We start from the raw sequence: 14,864 nt of genomic DNA, 5'->3' as shown, positions 1-14,864 counted from the left end.
ACACCTGCCAAGAACAAGGCCCCCTCAAAGAAGTGACTCTGGCAAGAACTGTCCTCCAAGTGTCCCACTGAATCAACCAGCAAACAGAGTGAAAACTAGAACAAACTCCTGTAAACATTGATGGACCTACCACTACTGCCAACAATGCTGCGACCATGTGGCCATATTGTACAACCACCAGTAGGCCACTCCCATCACTGTAATCTGCATGATTTTATCCCTGCACCAAATAAAACACCTTTTCACCTGTTACAATGTCCCCTGTCAGTAAGTTTAAACAAAGTGAAGTATGGATGCAAATGTATGATTACTCTTTTATTGTTATCTGAGTAGCAGGAAATGCACCACATGCCTTACATGTTGTTGCGCCTACAGATGTGTTGAACATTTATACTATATTGTGATCTGTCCTATACAGTCCTGGTCACAGTGGCAATGGGTATTGACCCAACACCCCCCTAGATGACAAGGCACACTGACAGTATGATACACAGACAGCAATCTCATCCAATTGTCCCACAAAGTCACTGGAAGTAGAGTTGTATCAGTTGGGTCCTGGTATGTACATCTTCCCCCTAATCATCATCACCATCATGCTCATCCCCTCTCTGAGGAAGCTGGTCTGGATATACAGCACACTCCTCCTCCAAGAGGGGCATACATTTTTTCACAGCCACGTTGTGCAGCATGCAGCAGGCCACCACTATTCTACACACCATTTCAGGCCCATAGGCCAGGGAACCGCCAGAGATATGTAGGCAACGAAATCGAGCCTTCAGGAGACCTATTGTGCGCTCCATTACCCTCTTAGTACGTCCATGGGTCTCATTGTAATTCCTCTCTGCATCTGTTCCATGATTCCTCACTGGTGTCAGGAGCCAACGCAAGTTGAGGTAGCCAGAATCACCTAGTAAAAGGTGCAAAACAGGAAATTCATTGACAACCCTCAGAGGCAGACAGCCTGGCTGTCTGCTATGTGCAAAAAGTATCAGAAACACCTACCTATGATCCACCCTCTGTCCTCTTGTAGTTGTTCCATCTTGTGTGGCACAGCGGAATCATGGACTGAACCAGAGAACATGGCATTCACATGCGAGATGTACTGGTCTGCAGTACACAACAATTTAATGTTCATGGAATGAAAGTCCTTCCTGTTTCTGTACACCTGTTCACTGACTCTTGGGGGGAGGGGGGGGGGGGTGATAGCTACATGGGGTATGTTGGCAAAGGCATAGAAGTCCGACTTGATGGCAGGGAGGTCAGCACTTTGGGGAAACCTCACTTAGGACTGTAGGTGTCGTACAAATGCATTCAGGAATCTTGACAGTATTATGCTAAACATTGGCTGTGAAAAACCTGCACCCATGCCCACTGTCACTTGAAATGAGCCCGTGGCCAGGAAATAGAGTGCACAGAGCCCCTGCACTTCAGTAGTGGTGGCATGCTGATTACGATTTGCCGGTGTCCATGCTGGATCCAGTAATGGACAAAGTTCATGAATAGTTGCATGAGTGAGTCTGTAATTGATAATGATGTGATGCTCCACCATGGTCCGCAAATCAAAAAGTGGTCTGTACACCGATAGTGCCCTTCCTCGCCACAAGGGTCTGTACCTAGGAGGAGTTGAAAACACGTGTGAGGAACACACCTACATCTGAACACATTGTTTTTCATTCAGCACTGCTGCCATGATTGTTGATGACACTAATGCTTAGTGTGTGTGAAATTACAGCAACATGACCACAATGATATATCAGGACTGGTCAGGTGAGTTAATGTATATTGTTACATGCCTAGGGGTGTTTAGGGGACAACAGGGCCTGCATTGTGTAGATGAGGGTTGTATAACTGTGTAGTTAAGGCCAAAATGTCTGCCCCTGTAATCCAGAAGTGTCGTGGTGGAAGTGACCTCATACCGCTAGCAGTTGATGTAATAGCGTAAGGCAGTGTTTACTGCTGTGTGCAAATTCATTGATTAACATTGTTGTCAATGGGCAATCTTAGCATATCATGATCGCCGCCGGCAGTGACGGTGCATACCGCTGCGGTGCGTACGCGAACTCGTCACCCCAACTTCACTTGACTCCCTGATCTCGTGCATGCAGGTACTCCACTGAATGTACTGCTATGTCCTGCCTCTGGTCATGGAAATGGCACGTGTTGCAGGGGAAAGGGCCAACGCAGAATTGGAGAAGCTCGTGGACGGGGTCCTGCCCATGTACGCCAAGCTCTACGGTCGGCCAGAGGTACAGGTGAGTAGGACGATTGGGGGGCATGGATGTGTGGAGTCGTGGGTGTTGGCTGCATACATGTGTGCACCTGTGACACTGTATGGTCCAGGGTTCCTGACATGCTGAGTGTGTGTGTGTGCTGTTAGGCTGTTTGAAATGTCCGTCCCATAGTGGACGTATAGCCAGCTGTATACGATTGGAGGACCTGCGGCGCAAGGCGAGGAAGATCTACGAGGCCCAGCTGGGGAAGCCCTCCCAATGAGGAAGGGGTGCCCATTGGGCACTGACCCCCCTTTATGCAACGCAACCTGGCGGTGGCGTACCCAGACCTGGATGGGCCCTTGAAGGCTGCACAGCAGTCACAAGGGGGTGAGTACATATACCATATTTTGGCCCCTTGATGGATGTGTGGGTGTGCATTCGTATTTATGCTGTCTAGTGGCAGGGACTCTGACTGATGTCCATCTACAGAATGGCCCCCGTGGGGAGTAGGGGTGTTTGGGTCAAGTTTGCTGTACGTCAGGTCCTTAAGTTAGTTGGGGAATGACTGTAGAGCAGGGTTCTTGCCACTATTCAGGGGCATAGCCATGTGTATAGCGGTAGGTGCTGCCTGGTGGAATGTTTTCTGGGTGGGTGTATGTGTGAACCACTAATGTACCTCCATTCAGCTATTTACAAGTGTCTCTCCTGTTTTGTCTCCCCATCCCTGTTCTCTTGTGTTGTCTGTGTACGTCAGCATCATCTGGTGAGGGAGCTGAGGCACCGGCGAGTGGGGATGCAGCGGCCCACGGATCCTCGGAGGCAGAGTCGTCGTACGCCAAGGGGACCAGTGGGTTGGAGGGCGAGGGGAGTACCATGGGGAGGCAACTACCACTGGAGGTAGTGACTCCGATACCTCCTCCCATGGGCGCTCCCTGGTGGTGGCGGACCCTAGTGGGCCCACTCCTACTGTGTCATCTTCCGCCACCCCCATACCATCACCACCCTCCCATTTGCTCCCCACCAAGTTACCCGTGCCCGCTCACCCAGAAGGGTGAGCGTCTCCTTTGCCCCAGGCACCTCATCCGCTGCCCCAGTCAGCCCTGCTGCCCTCACGGAGGAGGCTATTGACCTCCTGAGAACCATCTCTGTAGGGCAGACAACCATTGTCAATGCCAACCAGGGGCTAGCATCAGAGGTGCAGCAGGCCAATGCCTATCTGGATGGCATTCACGGTGCCGTGTCTGGCCTACAGAGATCTTTTCATGCTCTAGCCTCCTCTTGGACGGCAGCTAGTGACACTGGTCATTTCGTCCCCCCTCCAACCACCTCTACCCCTTCCAGCACCCCACTCCATTCACCCGTCCATAGCACACATTCTGACACGCAGGCACACACCTCAACACGCAAGAAGCACACTTCAACACACAAGCACCACACCTCCCACCACAAGCATATACACATGCACACACACCAACATCCACTTCCCCCAGTGTGTCCACCTCTTTCGCATCCCTTTCTGTCCCCTGTACATGCACACCCACAGGCACTGCACCCTCATTCAATGTCGCTGACCCTGTTCCTCTAGTCACCACAATAGCACACATCCATTCATACACCCCAGACATCACACCTGCACTCACCACAATGACTTTAGTTGACACATGCAGCACACTCACCAGACTTGCAGATACCAGACAACATCCGTTTACACTGGCAGCCTGTCTTGTCCCACTGTGTCCACCCCCCCTCCTCCCAAGACACTCAAACGCACCAAAACACACACCCATCACACATCCACCGCACCTCAGCATACTGTCCAGTCACCTGCAGCCACGTCACGCACACCTACACCTGTCACGACCACTCGCTCTACCTCCACTCCCACTCTTCCCCCAGGTACACCCCAATTGCACCCAAGAAACTTTTCCTCTCCTGTGTTGACCTATTCCAACCCACTGGCCCACCCCGTCTCGTCCCTAAACGTGCTCACCTCCTTGCTCTTTCCACTCCTCCCACGTCACAGCCCGCCCCTGTCCACCCTTCCCATTCCCGTGCACCTTCCCCAGAGAGGAAGAAGCCCTGTTTTGAACCAGGTCCATCTGCCACCCCCCGGTCCAAAACCACTCCCCCACCTTCCAGGGGCACACCCAAACCCCCTCCACCTTCCAAACGGAAATCTAAGCCCCTCTCCCAGTCGTAAATCCCCACCACCACCCCCTGCCCCTGTTCCCTGAGGTGCCTGGATGCCTCATTGTTGCCCCTACAAGGTGGAGTACCGTAGCACTTGTGGGAGTCAAGTTGGGGCCATTGTGGCCCATCGGACTTCTTTCCATATGGACTGGCCATTGGCCTTCTATGCACTTCTGTTGCTCAGTGAGCATAATAAAGGTTAATGTGTGGCCTGTGTTGTTTTAGGCACACTCTGGATCTGTGGTCTCTCGTTTCATTGTTTGTGGGTGTGGGGCACATGTATGTACTTTGGGCAGGTAGGATTTGACTTGTGTCAGGTAAGTACCTCTTGCTGTGGGGTATATGGCTTGTGCTGCTGTGAAGGTTTGTGGGAGAGTTGCAGGGTGGGTGGAGTGGGTGGATATATAACTGTGCCCTTTCTTCCCTTGTTTAGTAGGTTGCGGTACTTACCGTCGTCGTCTTCGTCGGCGGTCTCGGTCGTGGAGATATATGGCAAGGATCAGGGCTGGCATGATCTGCAACTCTCTCTCCATGTCTGCTTCGGCGTGTTGTGTGGGCCTCCAGTGAGTGTTTCCTTATATTTGTTTTGTTTCCGCCTGGCTTTGCGTGGCAGTGGTTTCCCGCCCCGGAACTGGCGGCGATCTAGTGCTTCATTATTCGATGGCCGGGTAGGGCCTTTCCATCTGCCTGTGGGCAGGCTCTGCCGTCGTTGTCAGCACTCCTCTGCTGGCGGTGAGTGGTTTTCAGGATGCCTGTGTTTCAGTTGGTTCATTATTTGGCAGTTCGGACAGCACGTCTGTTGGCGGTTGTTACCGCCACCGGTGCAGTGTTTACCGCTGTGTTCATAATGAAGGCCTAAGTGCCTTAAAAGGCAGAGAGTCTAGCTGTAGCTAGTCAGTGCAGTGCATGAAGCAGCAGTATAGTGAGTTCCACACAATGAAGATATAGGAGGGTTCTTGCTTCAGTGTTTTGAATACTTTGCAGTTTGCTAAGTGAGGTGGTATGAGTCCCTAGGCACAGGCAATTTGCATAGTAGACGTATGACATAACAATGTGACAGGAGCCCTAAACATAAACCATGTAAAACCAGAGACACCATACTAGAAATGCACACAAAACAAAGTTCAATGTACAAACTATGAAGGTTTATTAAAAATTAGGAATAAACATAGAAGGCAAAAGGTGATGATTAGTCAATCAATTCAAAATGCTCACAACGCATATTTTTGTAAAATATAACTCGCAGTGAAAATGATCCCTATTCTAGTCAATAGCCAGAACCGAATAAGGTTTAGCACAGGGCAAACTGGAGCAAATTGCAATAAGGATTAGTCAATAAGCCAAGAGCCAAGTACATGAAAAATATTCTAGGTTCTGACCAGTAAACATGGTAACATGACATTTTATCTCTGAGGGGACCAGGAAGGAACCGGGCTCATTCCCTAAATGGTGATTTATTTTTCATACATTTAGAAACAGTACAGTGACTGTGTTCGACATAAAAGTTACATATTATTAACCAGTAGTGAAATAGAAACCACATCACGTGGCACTATGACCTTTACACTGCATTTATTGAATAACCTTGTTTTATGCAGTACAACAGACAATAAAAGGACATTAAAAAATATAAACAACATCTCTGTTCAGCTAAAGAAATTGGCCTTCAATTGTGTATACAGATGAAATCCGTCCTCTTCAGGAACAACATGACCAGAAAATAACACATTTAAAAATGTCGCAAGCAAGACTGTAGTGCTACCTGGATTTCATACACTTGATATAATAATGAAGGTCACGTTTGTGGTTTCTCGTGCACAGCAAAGAAATAGAAAACAAGATAGTGTCTGACACTGCACCTCACATATATTTTAAAGTGAAAAAACGACTAGACCTATTTGTATTAACTCTAAAAAAAAATTATATGAAACACAGTTAGCACATGGCATTTGTGTTTCTCTAAGGTAAATTAAAAGTACAAAATAATCAGTTGTTCAATTACTTCTGCACCAAATATCCTGATTGAACGGCCTTATGCAGATTGCTACGGGATGGTCACAGGGCCATGTTCTGCCTATGTAGAGGAGGTTAGATAATGAGACTGAGACTAAATTGAATATATTTAAGGATGTTTTGTTCACTGGCAGTGCACTGGTGAGGAGGCAGTTTAGTTGCTGTGTGTGTGTGTGAACCATTGCGATCTGATGTATGGAAAGGGGGGGCTCTGAACTTGGATGGCGATGTGGGATGGAGGTTAGCTCCTAGGGGAAACCAGCCCTACTGGGTGGTGGAGTATACGAGGGAGTTGTGGTTTAAGATAGATGTAGGAGTTGGGCATGTCACTGGGGAGTTTGAAGGAGCAAGGTTGTTAGCTGGGGCTAATGTTGTAAGGGGATGGGTTGAGATAAATATGCCAGCAGTTGATGTTTTGGAGACTACCTGATTAGGTATATGAGGCTGATAGTGTGAAATGAGGGGAGATAGAAATGATGTGGGAGGTCTGGACAAGAGGGTTATGACAGTTTTAGCAGGTTGGACAATGTTGAATGTCGGTAAGTGGAGGAGAAAGATAGCATGGGCGGCTGATGAATAGTTTGGGAGTAAAGTATTTTGTTCTTACACTTTAATCCATCTGCTATTCATATTAAAAAAAACTAAAAAACATGTTTTCCTTCAATTGTCTTTTCCAGCATGTGGAGCATCAGATGATTCAATTTGCAGTGGGTTGCCTGAAAATGCCTGTGTGCAGTTGTTTGGAATGTTCAGTCTAGTTGCCCAGAAACAAGAGAACCTGCTATAGGAAAGTCCCCCACAAGGAGTCCCATTTAGCTATGACAGAGTTTATGGCCATGCAGATTTCCTCTATTATGTGTTGGTGGCACTGTATGCCTTTTCTTCACTAGGTAGGAACATGTTATGGTATAGGCCACCATTACAGCTCCAACATTATCTAAGAGCAGCTTCACTTAGTTTTGGAGCAAGAGACTAATTTAAATGTCCCTCATTCAACAACTTGTTTATTGCAAACCTGCAGACTAAAATGTCTTCACATTAACAATAAGATATGTGTAGTGCCTTATCACAAAAGGGAACTCTTGTAGATCTAAAACCAAAACAATCTGTCTCACTTCAGTCCAAAACAATCTGCTTCACTCCAATACAAAACAATCTGCCTCACTCCAATTCAAAACAATAAGCTCCACTTCAATCTGCCCCACTCAAACCTCCCCCACTCTGTGTCCTATTACAATCTGCCCCACTCCAGTCCAAAAACAATCTCCCCTGTCCAATCTACCCCACTCCAATCCAAAATAAACTCTGCTCCACTCCGCTAGCTGGCCCAGTCTAACATGTCCCGCTCTAATGTGTCCCATTCCAATCTGCCCCACTGCAATCCAACACAATCTGCCCCACTTCAACCCAAAACAGTCTGCCCCATCCATTCCAAAATAATCTACTCCAAACCAAAAGAATATGCCCCACTCCAGTCCAAAACAGTCTGCACAGCTCCTATCCAAAACAATATGCCTCACTCCTATCTACTCCACTCCAAAACAATCTGCTCCACTCCAATCTGCCCCACTCCAATCCAAAACAAGCTACCCCAGTGCATCCAAACCAATCTGCCCCACTCAATCTAAGAAGATCTTCCCAACTCCAATCTGCCCCACTCCAATCCAAAATAATATTCCACAGTCCAGTCTGCCCCAACTCCAACCTACCCCACTCCATTCCACTCCATGCTGACCCACTCAAATCTGCCCCACTCCAATCCAAAACAGTCTTCCCATTCCAATCCAAAACAATCTGCCCCCCTCCAGTCCAAATAAAATTTGCCTCAATCCAATCCAAAATAATCGGCCCCACTGCAATCGGAAACAATCTGCCCTAACTAGGCTAATGAACTCCTCAGGAAGTTATTCTTCTCTGTAGGGTGCAGATCAGCGACAGGGCATTCCTTCTCCAAGCAATCCTATACTACTCCTGGCAGAGATCATGACCAAAGCTCAGTGCCCATCCTTCTAGAGAGCCAGCAACCAACAGTTTATAGTTTTGGAACATACTATCATTGATTCTTCTCGTGCACAGCCCTGTCCTTGTTCTAGAGAGAATTCTGGAACACTGTTTTGGGCAAGCCAACTAGAATTTATGTAAGAAGCTAAACAGTCAGTTCTTGTGAATTTCCTAAAATTTGGTAGGACTTTTCCAATGAGCTCCTGCATGTCAACTGCATGATTAGCCGATGTCTGGGTGGTGGTCAACAGGAACTTGCATTGGTTCTAGATGGTTTCGGTACAGAAGAATATTGAACTAATACAGCCATGCCGAATACACTGACTCGAATGAGGCAGGAACAGGGGACGGAGCTAAGAGAACTGTAGTAAGAAGAACACAGTACATATTCAAAGGGGGAATCTGGAACTCTAACCAAAGGACACTGTAGCCTTCTACAGTAAGCCACTAGGAAAATAAAGGAATGTTTGGTGCAGTCTCCAGTGTTTAAGATGGTCTAGGTGCCCTCACTCAAGCCTCTCCACCATTTTGTATTGGCATACACACAAGGAAAGTCAAAATGTACAAACTACTGCACTCAGCCAGATATGCATAGAGGCTCCACATTCATACTGCGTCATACACACATTTCACAATCACCTTTGACACGGATTGATGCCTAAGATCCTGCTGAAGGGAGATGGCCAGAACCTTCGAAAGAGGAGACTCCGGTGGACATTTGCTCTGAAGGCGAAAGGTAAAACTGCTGTCCCCTCACTATTAACCGTACTTGTCCCACTAAGCCTGGGTAGAGTTGGTATAGTGGTCAAAGACAAGTGAAGTTTGGTTCCTCCTCAACCTCAGAGGCAGGCTCTGAGGGCTCAAACCAAGTAACATGGACACTCTTAACTGAGCATGCATTACTGCCATTATTGTGAAGGAAAAAACAAAACTACAGATTTACCAAGAGATCAATATATAGCAGGGCGGCATGTCCTCAATACGTGTGGCACATTTTTGTCCCACTAAGAAATAAACAATAGGAGCATTCTGCAAACAGTTTTAACACTCAGTTTTAAGTTTTCAGTGAGGAAGAGGTTCATATAAATGCCGGGTGGTTCATAAGCCTGTGAGGTCGGCAGAGGAATGCCTGTTCTGTTCAGAGACCCCTGCCTCCCTGTACTGAATCGCTAAAGCCACGGTTGCTACAGCCAGTACGGCAGTTCCAGTAAATGCAATGTGGTCATCATGTTGCAGAAGGTTTCACTTTGTGTTTTCTGACCATTGAGTGATTTCTCTGCATGCAACGGTCATGCCTCCCGTGGCAATCCAGGGAGAGGAAATCTAGTGGTGGTTGTTCTGCCCTGATTATGTGCGGTGTGACTGTGACCCTACAACCCAGGTCAAAAGCTTCCATCTGCAGAGCAGCTGAGGCTCTGCATTCGGAGACCAAGTGGTTCCCCTACCTTCACGACTTTGGTGTGGCAAGAATACCAGTCATTTTCGGCAGTGCTCCTACTTTGTCAAACCCTATGTGACCCTCTGACGAGGTTTTTTAGGTTTGGCGTAAGTGAGATATCAGCAATCAGCATGGTGAGTTCTCGTTCCGCCAAAACCACAGCATCTTTACTTCGTTTAGAGGCGGGGAATTATCTGATTCACAGTGGTGAGATCTCAGATGGCTCTGTTGTCGGAAAAGTTCCGCTGGGGCTCATTCGCAAGAGGGTTACCAGCTTCTGTATATTTGAACACCCTTAAGGTAGTCTTCAGATGCTCATTTTTCTGCTCATGTTCAACGTGCCTGGTAGGCAGTAAAATAAGAACAAGCATCTACAATGTAATGGGTCTCGCATTTGCTTGAGTTAGAGCTATTGGCGTTGTAAATTCCTGATTGGAATTTTCTTGCCACATAATTCGAAAGCTCGATAGACACAAAAGGAAAAAGAAGTTAGCTTGCAGTCAAACTTATCGGCGAACGTGCAATTATCTATGTAACAGGGTCGGTCTCCAAGACAGTAACAAAACCGCCCCAAGGTGGGGCAAATGTAAAGCATTTACCAATGGTAACAAAGGATTTTTTAAAGGCAAGCCCGCGAACGAGTGAAAGTGATTGGCGTATGGTGGGTGTGATTAAAAGTCCACAAGACTTACAACATCAGTTGCATACGCTCTCTGCTCTCTGCTGATGACGGCCGAAAGCCAGAAACACGTGTCCAGAGATACGGCACTCGCTGCACCTACCTTAGGTGAAAGACTTTCTACAGCGATATGGCACTTGCTGCACCTACTTAGGGTGAACTATTTTTTTAAACATTCTCGCTATTTATATTTAAATGATTGCATTTACCATGATGCCTTGGGGCTATTTTCCGCTTGAATGCAAGGCAGTGTGCTCCCTTTTTCTTTTTGGATGTCTAAGTGACGGCTCCCGTGAGCCTCTTGCTGACGAGCACTGGCGATGCACCTGTGCGCCTACTGAGTGGTACAAAAACCTGTGAAGACGTTTGTCGGCATTTCAAGCGACCCCTTCAGGTGCATACACTCTCTGCTGATGACGGCCGAAAGCCAGAAACACGTATCCAGAGATATGGCACTCGCTGCACCTACCTTAGGTGAAAGACTTTCTACAGCGATACGGCACTTGCTGCACCTACTTAGGGTGAACAATTTTTTGAAAAATTCTCGCTATTTATATTTAAATGACTGCATTTACCATGATGCCTTGGGGCTATTTTCCGCTAGAATGCAAGGCAGTGTGCTCCCTTTTTCTTTTTAGATGTCTAAGTGACAGTTCCCGTGAGCCTCTTGCTGACGAGCACTGGCGATGCACCTGTGCGCCTACTGAGTGGTACAAAAACCTGTGAAGACGTTTGGCGGCATTTCAAGCGACCCCTTCAGTTGCATACGCTCTCTGCTGATGACGGCCGAAAGCCAGAAACACGTGTCCAGAGATACGGCACTCGCTGCACCTACCTTAGGTGAAAGACTTTCTACAGCGATACGGCACTTGCTGCACCTACTTAGGGTGAAAAAAAATTGAAAAATTCTCGCTATTTATATTTAAATGACTGCATTTACCATGATGCCTTGGGGCTATTTTCCGCTTGAATGCAAGGCAGTGTGCTCCCTTTTTCTCTTTTAAGACTTACAACAGGTCAAAGTGCTTGCGACCTAAAAATGCCCCCAACTCACGGGGAAAAGACTCCATTGGCAATGGGGAAATTTATTATTTATACTTCTGAAGTCAACCCCCTCTCAGGGGAGTAGCTCCAAGAGAGTTGTTTGAGGTGTTACCCCCCCCCCCACAAAATGAATGTGTTATGAATTAAATAGTTGTGTACAAGGGCTTTCAGTCAGATAACAAACTCACACTTGTCTGTGTTTTAGAGGACTTTAAAAATGTTGGTTAGTTTGAAAAATATTGCCTTTTGAGTTCCCTTAACAATGTGCACTCTTCTTTCCTTCCACCGCCCCTCAAGCCCTGCTTCTCATATAATGTGTTTCAACAAGTTGTGCCAGCATGATAGTTGGGAAATCTGAAGCTCACCACCCCGCTCCCCCCCCACCCCATTCATACTGTCCAAACTGCACCCCCGCTCTTTCTGAAATACAAAAAAAGAAACTGTGTGGGCCACTATGACTTTGTGACTGTCTCGCAGGGATTTTCGCCAAAATTACTCCTGCTGTGTTGACACGACCGCTTTCAACAATATGATGTGCCCTAGTGGTAGGAACTCCGAATGTGGCAGAAGGTTAACAACCAGGACCAGTAGAGACATGGTGTCCACCATTCGAGCAAATTGGCAGATCACCCAGAATGTTCAACATGACCGTGAAGCAGGTAAGATTTCAGGGGTCTATTACACTGCCCTTCTGCCCAACTATTAAATGATAGAACCTCGAACGCACAAATGAGGACGCACAAGGCCATATCAGTCCGCCCATATAATGGGCAGGGTATAGAGGAGAAAACACTCAAGAAGCTAGGAGAAAGAATAAAAGGTGGTCCAGTTCTCTGTGTGCCTGAGGGCCCTATAAGCTTAAAAGACGAGGGTGCAGAATGTCGGCAAATATGTCTGTCATCCAAAGCAACAGATACCTTGATCTATTTGGGTGAATGTGACACCTAGACTTTTCCAGCAGCTTGTCTTAACATCAACAGCCAGATTGCCATTCAAGAAAACATATTCTAAGTGACGTGTACATTTTATGTGAGAAGAAGGAACAATACAGAAGAACCATGCAATGGGTTCTTGTTGAGACAGGTTTGTAAAGAACTATGGAAACACCTAAGTCAGTGGTAACACTCTTTTATTGTGGTATGGGTTAGGTGAATTGTATATTTGGTCCGGGGTTCTTCGTTGCCAATGTCTCTGTTATTGCCTTCTTCTCGTTTAGTCAGGAAGACGATAATTTCACTGTCCTTTCCCTAGGGATTCCAGGCGTTCGGCGTGATCCCAGCCTCAAAAATGAAGGTGACGTTCCCCAAAAGAAAATGAAAAGAAAAACCAGGTAAGTGTAGACGTTTGGGTTTTGATATATATTTCTATATAGGTTAGTAGGGAGGTGAGGATAGGGTGTGGGTAGGTGTGGGCAACTGTTTGTTTTGATTGGGTTTCACCCGTCCCGTGACTACTTTTCTCTCTCTCTTTCTCTCTTTCTCCTTTCTCCTTTATGTGGTAGGAGGGTGGTTTACTTCACCCCTCCTTACGTGCTGTTAGGGTATTTAAACACTCCCCTATTTAGTTTCCCTCCTCCCGGTCCCTTCCCGGTTCCTCGCTCCCTTTCTCTTTCCGATTATCTACCCGCATCCATTCGGGTAGGACTTTCACAATAAGGTACGCTCGTACCTGTGAGAGCCATGCCCCTCCTGGGACGTGGCGGCGTTGCGCATTATCCCTGGGTTTCCCGGCGTCCTCGTCGTCGGTTTCTCCATCCTCTTCCGTGTCTCCCTCCATGTTCCGTAGTCCAGCACTCTAATTGCTTCCTCGCTCTCCAGGCTCCGCTCCTCCCGTCACTCCCTTACGTGCAAACCCTCGTCTCTCTTCCTCTCCTTTTCCATCCTGTTCCCGGATATCCGTATCGGATTCCACTTCCGGGTTAGCGCCTCTCGCGGTCGTGCCCCTGGGGTATGGGCCGTCTGGTTTGGGGGTTTGTTGTGTAACTGTGGCAACAGGCGCCCGGTTACAAACCACAAGAGTCCCCTTTTGTGATAATGCACAACGTGTATATTATTGTTAATGCAAAGGAATTTTAGTCTGCAGATTTACGATAAAACATATTGTTGAATGAGGGACATTTATATTAGTCTCTTGCTCCAAAATAACGTGAAGCTGCTCTTAGATAACATTAGAGTTGTACTGATGGCCTATGACATAACATGTTCTTACCTAGTGAGGAAAAGACATACCAACAAAGGCCAGCCACAAACAATAGAGGGCATCTGCAGGGCCTAAACGGTGTAATAGCTAAATGTGACTCTTTGTGGGGTGTGTCCTACAGCAGTTTCTCTTGTTTCTGGTGAACTGGTCTGAACATTCCAATGAATTGCACAAAGGCATTTTGAAGCAACCCACTGCAACTTGCATCATCTCCTGATGCTCCACATGCTGGAAAAGACTATCAAAGGAAAATACAGTATGTGTTTTAGATTTTTCTTTTAATAAGAATAGGCAGATGGGTCTAAAGTGCAAGAACAAAATGCTATCTCCATAAATAAGGAGCTTCCCTTTTCCAACCCGCAATGCAGGAAGTGGTCACCTTAGAGTTTTTCTCTATACTGAATACTTTTTTGGTCTTATATATGCCACTCTCAGCTCTTTTATTTGTATCCATTTTTCACCATTCAACACTTGTCATCCTGCCCGTTGAAGCTTTTTAAGTGTGCAAAGGGTATACTTTAAACAGCAATCTTTGCTAACCTAGTCCTTAAATACGTTATGTGGTGACAATCAAATGTTGTGTATGCAGGGTCCGTTCACTGAATGCATTTAACCCCTATCTGTTGTGTGGTGCTCCACAAATGCGAGGTAACTCCCAAACACTGTGAGTTTCATACTGAAAATCAGAACATCTAATTCTGCAAATCAGTGTACAATGGCGCTGAGATTCCACTGCACCAGAGAAATGAGCTGCCTACACCTAACAAGCACTGGCAAAGGCAGTAGGTCTCGCCTATACACCAGCTATTGGCTTGGCAATGTTTTTTTGCATGTTGTACACCAGTGTGACTGCTGTTGAGTATGGGTAAAAGTTAGTGACGTGGAGTGTCATAGAGAGGAATGGGGGAGTTGAGTGTCGTAGAGTGGATTTGTTGGAGTGTCAGAGTGGAGCAGAGTGTCCTAGAGTTAAGTAGAGGGGAGTGGAGTTCAGTGGCAGAGCATGTCACAGAGTGCAGTGTCACAGAGTGGTGTAGAGTGCAGTGGGGTGGAATAGAGTGGAGTGGATTGAGGTAGTCTGGTGGACTGG

The sequence above is a fragment of the Pleurodeles waltl genome, chromosome 4_2, assembly GCF_031143425.1.
Source record: "Pleurodeles waltl isolate 20211129_DDA chromosome 4_2, aPleWal1.hap1.20221129, whole genome shotgun sequence".
Classification (NCBI taxonomy): Eukaryota; Metazoa; Chordata; class Amphibia; order Caudata; family Salamandridae; genus Pleurodeles; species Pleurodeles waltl.
Note: the sequence above shows the minus strand (reverse complement) of the source record.